This window comes from Hipposideros armiger, unplaced genomic scaffold (assembly GCF_001890085.2).
Source record: "Hipposideros armiger isolate ML-2016 unplaced genomic scaffold, ASM189008v1 scaffold_1255, whole genome shotgun sequence".
Taxonomy (NCBI): Eukaryota; Metazoa; Chordata; class Mammalia; order Chiroptera; family Hipposideridae; genus Hipposideros; species Hipposideros armiger.
In genome coordinates this window covers 29,885-37,355 of record NW_017732605.1, presented here as the reverse complement: position 1 = coordinate 37,355, position 7,471 = coordinate 29,885, and positions in this window count along the sequence as shown.

Genomic DNA, 7,471 nt, shown 5'->3' with positions numbered 1-7,471 from the left:
CACAGATTCACTTCCACGTGCCTTTAGAAACATTCTTGTAGGTATCGACTTCTTGTGACAGTTGTTTGGTTTGTTTGTTAAATTAAATTTCAACCCATCACAGTGCTTTCTCTGGCACACAGAATGTCACTGAAAATAATAGTTTTTATAGATTTTTCCCTTTGTCTTCTGGATGGCAACTGATACTTAGCTACAAATCAAAAAAATATATCTTTTGGGAAGGAATGGGACAGCGTTTTTTGTTGTACTGGAAACAAAGGTGACATTTAAACAATGAACTCTGGCATCTATCTCCAATTATGTTCTTTGATCTGAATTGCTCAAGACATGTTTTCATTGCATTGCTCTTAATTAGGACGTTAGAACAAAATTATTTAAAGATTTCTGGAATTTAAAATTATTGGTATACCATTTAGAAACATTTCTTAGTCCAAAGCAACAAAAGAGGAAAGGCAACCAAGTAACCCTAACATTACTTTCCTCAGTAATGTCTATCTCATTAGGTTTATTCTAATCAAATCTTGCAGCAAATAGATTTTGAAGATGATGATGGCACTGTGTGCCATTCTAGGTGCTGGTGATAAAGTGATGAATCTTCATCTTCGAAGATTCCGTGGCCCAGTGGGGAAGGACCAGTAAACAGAATGGGTGCATGGATTTGGTGGTAGTGCCATGGGAGACATGCCATGAGGGTTTGGGGTGGAGTTCTCTCATCAGAAACAGTTTTGGGAGGAGGCCAGGGAAGGCAGCTGGTACTTGGGAAGATCAGCCCATGGTTAAGAGAAGAGGACTGATAGGGTGGGCATAGGGATTCTTGGCAAAGGGAGTGTCAAAAGTGCAGAAGTGATGATGACATTGGGAGTAGAGGTTGAGGGAGGGGAGTAGCTCCCTGGGTGATCTAGGTGGTAGAATACGAAAAGTACTTGGTGATCATAGATTTAATGCTGAGGATAAGGGAGGAAAGAACTCCTGTGCATGGTCCTGTCTTGTGCAACTGGATGAGTGGCCATGCTCTTCTCTGAAGAACCAGGTTTTACGGGGGAGTTAGAGGGATGTTCAATTTTGGAAATAATAAACTTGGGGTGCCAAAGACATATGTGAATGAGATAACCAGTTGGCAAAATTACCAAGGAAAAAATGGCCAGAGAAATAGAAAAAAACAACAAAAAAACCTAGAATATATGTGCTAGGAAACTAGGAATATATGCAAAAGTTTTTCCTAAAGAGGTAATGCTCCATGTTGCTAAGTGATGATGAGAGATTGAGAAAGACTTGTGAATATGCAAGTAGTAGTTCAATATGGCCAGGAATTTGTGTGTGTGTGTGTGTGTGTGCGCGCGTGTGTGTGTTTATTAATTATAAATAATCAAGATTTTCCTTTTAAAGTAAATGATGCAACTTTGACAGGTTTTTAAGTTTGTAACCTGGTTTAGTATAAAATGGCATTTGAAGAAAAACCTGGGGTCATATTTAGCTTTAAAATAGGAGTCTTAAAGATAATTTTGCAAAACGAGTTATCTTAATTTGTTTTTATGGAATAAAAGTGAAGTTAGGGTGAGGAAAATTCTTTAAAAAGAAAGCAATCAACCATAATCACAGCAGTTTCTAAGTCTTAGAACATATACATGAATAGTTAACTCATCTTACTGTTATTTTAATGATTATCACCATGATGTTATGGTTATTGTATCACCAGCAGACATTCCTTAAACACCCACATATGATGGCATAATTGGGAAGAAGCTAGAGCCTTGCTTAGTGGACATTTTTAGTCAATTATTTAATATGTTTATTTTACTCCATTTTCACTCTCATCAATTATTACTGAACATCCCAGCACAATGCAGAATTTTGCCAGCTTATCCTCTTTCACAGTGACATGTTGATAAGACAGGAAGGAAGGAAGGAAGGAAGGAAGGAAGGAAGGAAGGAAGAAAGGAAAGAAAGAAGGAAAGAAGCAAGGGAGGGAGGGAGGAAGAAACAGAAATAGGCACAGTTTATAATATTTGTATTCTTTTACCTTTCCTACTTGACATTTGATTAGGTAACCCCAGAAACAAATTAATTGATAAAATATCAATATGTATTAGTTTTTCAAAAAAGTGTATGAAACAGACTGAAAAATACATAGAGTCAGTCATTGAATATGATTGAATATACTTAACTACAGATGACAGTTTTCTCAGTTTAAGTAGAAGAAAACTGAACAGTAATCAAAGGAATGCAAACTAAAACAATAAAGTGATATGATATTATATCTATTAATTTGCAGAGATTAAAAAGTCTGACAGCATTAAGTGTTGGCAAGATTGTGGAGCAGTGGAGACTAATACTGTGAGGGTGGGAATATATCATATTTCCCCATGTATAAAAGACGCATCTTAATTTGGGGGCCCAAAATTTGAAAAAAATGTATTACATAAAGTTATTGAACTCAAGTTTTATTCATCATAAAATTCATACAACTCCTCATCACTTGCGGGAAATGCAAGTAAAAAATCTACAAGCACTGTATAAGATGCACCCAGTTTTTAGACCCNAATGTATTACATAAAGTTATTGAACTCAAGTTTTATTCATCATAAAATTCATACAACTCCTCATCACTTGCAGGAAATGCAAGTAAAAAATCTACAACCACTGTATAAGACGCACCCAGTTTTTAGACCCCAAATTTTTCAAAAAAGGGGGCGTCTTCTACATGGGGAAATACGGTAGGTAGATGCCACTGCTTTGACAAACGACTTAAAAATAGTTTAGTAGTAAATGCATATCATTTGACCCAACAACTCTACCTCTAGGTATATATCCTAAAAACATTTTTGTATAGTGTATAAGGAGACACATACTAAAATGTAATAGCAAAAACAAACAAACAATAAAAAAAAGGGAAAAATTAAATCCCAAATATCTATGAGGTCTGGCAATCAAGTTCTCGAACTTGTTGCAACGATGTTGCTAACCTTTTTTTGATATCAGAGGGATTATTCATTATGAATTTGTACCAACTGGACAAACAGTAACCAAGTTTACTATTTGGAAGTGCTGAAAAGGCTGCGTGAAAAAGTTATGTGATCTGAACTTTCCACCAACAATTCATGGCTCTTGCATCACGACAATGTACCAGCTCACATGCCACTGACTGTGAGGGAGTTTTTAGACAGTAAACAAATAACTGTATTGGAACACCCTCCCTATTCACCTGATCTGGCCCCCAGTGAAGTGTTTCTTTACCCAAAGATAAAGGAAATCTTGAAAGGAAGACATTTTGATACATTCAGGACATCAAGGGTAATATGACGACAGCTCTGATGGCCATTCCAGAAAAAGAGTCCCAAAATTGTTTTGAAGGGTGGACTAGGCACTGGCATCGGTGCATTGCTTCCCAAGGGGAGTACTTTGAAGGTGACTGCAGTGTAATTCAGCAATGAGGTATGTAGCACTTTTATAGGATGAGTTTGTGAACTTAATTGCCTGAACTCATATCAAGTAAATGAATTATGGTGTGTTTATACAACAAGTCTATAAAACAATTAAAATGTATGAATTAGAGTTTTGTAGGTAAACATGGATAAATTTCAAAAACACAGTTTTTAGAAAAAAATGTGGAAGGATACATTCAGTATAAGACATAAAGTTGAAAGAGTAAAACAAAATTCTAGATTTGTATGGATTCATACTTAATGTAATGACAATATAAGTAGTATATTAAAAGGATAAATATAAAAATTATACTAGTGGTTCCCTCTGCAGAATGAGCAAGAGAGAGGGATGGGATTGAAGATGTGTGAACACAGAATTACCAGTCTTTAATGCTTTACTTCTTTAAAAAAAAATGTGAAACAGAAAAAAATGCTAAAATTTAGCAAAGTTATGTGGTAAATACATCAATTTTCATTACATTAATCTCCATACTTCTCTGTTTTCTTGAAATAGTTCATAATTTGAAAATAGTACTTGCACTGCCTGAGATTGCAGTTTACTATTAGCAGAGCCAGGGTTAGAGAGAGTTGGTTGTCATAATCAGAAGAGAACAAACTCGAGTCAAGTGTGTACACACAGCCGCCCAAGCAGAAAGAGACTAAGTGTGTATTTGCCATTTCCATACTGTGATCACAGATGTCCTCCGCAAATCCAGTTAACAGCTAACATTTTTAAGCACTGATTAGATATTTTGCTGAGTGTTTTATGTGGATTATGGCATTTGGATAAGATGAAAACAAGAGTCATATTTAATGGAGACCTTAAATCCTTTATAGTGGACTGCCCATTACTGAAAGTGGGTCACAAAAGCATTCGAAGACACAAATGAATAATGTGTTTTGGGATGAAATGATGTCAGCAGGATAGATGCCATCCTCCTCCATTTGTAGTAAGATTATTTTCTACTTTAAACTGATTTAGAGGGTAGCCTCTGTATAAATACCAAAACTCTTGAAAGCCAGGTTTGAATTATTTTGATCACAGTAAAGGTAAGAAATAGAATCAAATGAGAATAAACGGATAAGAAAAAAAATAACATACTTCAGAAAGTATACTAAATTCCTTAAATAGTTCATGGGAAGTCAGTGGTTAATGATGATAGCAGTCATTTATTGAACACTGTCTCTATGCCAGCCACTGTTCTAAAGGCTTAGCAAACATTAACTCACTGATTTCTCACAATGACCTGTGAGTTAGCTCCTTAGATTTTTCTCCTTTACAGAAAAGATCTCCAAAGCACACATTTTCAGCGATTTTCCCAAGTTCACAAACCTCATCTGTAATGAGGACAGAATCCCAGGGCCCACATCCTTAACTACAATGCAATGCTGACAGCCATGGTGGGAAAAAGCAGTAGAAAAAAATATAGGTGCGGGTAATAGCTCACCAGTGAAGGCAGACAGTATCATCATTTAATAGCTATAATGATACAGTGTATTAAGAAAATCGTATACAGACAATGAACAAAAAACACTAGAGAAACAGGGCCATTAGAATGTGCTGGTAAAGTAGCAGCCACCATTGAATGGATGCCTGCTGGGTGATCATTATCTTATTTAGGGATTTCCATTTCAAGGAGATAAAACTGAACCCTAAAGAACCTTGTGAGTTGGTGCAGGCTATACATCGCATACTTGGTGTAGCTGACATTTGAGCGTATGTAGGTCTGGGGACCCCAGCCTCACGTCTTTGTACACACCGCACTCTATTTGGGCATTCATGTTCTCACTGTTTGGTAAGAATATTGTGAGTTACTATTGTTATCCCTTACTACATTTCTAAACGTTGCCCCTTACTACTCGGTAAAAGTGAAGGAATGGGAAGAGCAGAGGGACGTGAGTCCTGGACACCACAAGAAACCCCAGCTCTTTGCTAGGCTCTCTGTAGAGAATGAAGACACACAAACATTACACTTTTCCTCCCCCTCACTCAGCCATTGCCCTACAAGTCACGTGGGAGGAATGAAAAGCAATGTGGCCAAAGGGTCAAGCACCATAAACCAGTGGAAATGTGTCGCTGTCCTTCCTCTGGGAAAACTGGACACCATCAAACCTTGAGCCTGGAAGAGCAGGAAAGAGACCCCGGGGATTATGTTCTGGCCTGTAGCAGTCCACTGGCAATACAGGAATGCTTATTTCCTTACAGAATTCCTGGGTGTCTAGGGAGAACGCACAGCAGTAGAGGATTCAAATGCTTTTGGAACGGGAGGTGGAAAAGAGAAGATGTGAGCAGAGAGGGCAGGAAAAATATCTGAAGGAAGCTGCAGCCTGAGATTTCGCTGTGGGCAAGTGGGTCACAAGACTAACACGCGGAACAATGGAGAGCCATAGGGAAGGGCCAAGCTCTCTTCAGACCAAAGCATCCATCCAAATTAGAGATTGAGAGAGGCAGCGTTAGGCGCAGCGAAGTGCTCTGCAAATAGGGACTTTGACTACACAGGAAACATGGAATGCTTTTAAGGTATGCACAGCAGAGCGTAATCTGTTCATAAAGCATCAGCCATCACACATTTTGCCACCCTAAGTGATAGTAATCTCTGTAAACACCATTGCATACAAATAAAGAATGCATATGGAGGATGCAGATCACAGCCTGTATGCTAATCTATGTGGCAGGACTCCTAAGGAAAGTAGAAGGAAACCGTTTTCAGCATGTTAGTGGGGCGCTGAGGGAACTCCTCAAAGGAGCCTTTTTATCGATAGGGTTGACTAATAGTTAAGACACTGTTTTGATGTGATTACTCCACATATGCGTAAATGATTCTCACTGGAGAAAGTTGGAGTCAATAGCCTTGATTCTCCAGGAGGATTTGAATAATTTTTGTTTTACACAGAGGAAAAAGGAAGAAGGGACTTTATAGCCCTGGAATACTTATTATGCACCATGTATTGTGCTAGTTGCGTTACAGGCATTATTCTGTTATCCAATTTAAGCCTCCCCGTTTAAGGATGAAGAAGAAACTGAGGCAGAGAGGGTTTTTCCAAGGCGACGAGGCTAAAATAGGGGAGCTGGGGTGAAAGCAGTTAATCTAGCTCCTGCAGCCTGTAGCCCTTGAATTATGCAATGCTGTACTCCTCATGATCTCCAGAAGAGCAGGGAAGCTCAGTAGGAAATTATTAGCCACTTTCCTCAGAGGTGTTAGGGAGAACACCAGGACAAGGATGGGGAATCCCTGCTCCTCCTGGCGGGGTTAGCAGAGCTGCATTTACTTACCCAGAGGCACTTGAGCCAGGCAAATGAGCTACAGCTGACAGTCTGCAGGGTTCCCTTCCATTCCACAAAGGATTTTGTTCTCTTTGAGATAATGTTAGAATCTGAGAAGTAGTAACAGTGGAGTCACAGATATGTTAATGGCTCTTTCCTCAATGCCGGAAACTGTCAGGCAGTATTTCTTGTCAGGCAGCATTCCTGAGGATATAAGGACACAACTTTTAGCATGTCAGTGGGATGCTGAGGGAACGCCTCTAAGGAGCCTTTTTATTGATAGGGTTGACTAATAGTTAAGACAGTAATTATTCTCACTGGAGGAAGTTGGGTCAATGACCTAGATTCTCCTTATACCTGACATAATATGGGGCACATGGTGGGCCTTCAAGTATGCTGATTTGTGTTAAGAGAATGAAAATGAGATCAGCGTTTTCAGCTAGTACTGCATATGCTTGTGATTTTGAGGAAGTAATTTTACCCATTTGATTCTGTAGGAGTCCAGATAATCTTTGTGTTCCTATGTCATGCCAAGGTTGATGCTAGAACACAAAGAGATTCAATCCATATTGTCAAGTGCATACACTCTAGTAACAGAGGCAGTGATTTGAATGAATAAATGAGATATGCTATGAGAATACCTGAGAGGGACACACACCTGCTATGCTTCCATTCTTTTGCACTTGTTGCTTAAAATCCTCTCCCTTCCTATCGACTCCTGTTATATAAACTCTTGCCCGTCCTTAAGGTCATTCTCAAATATTCCCTTTTGTGTCAGTTTGCA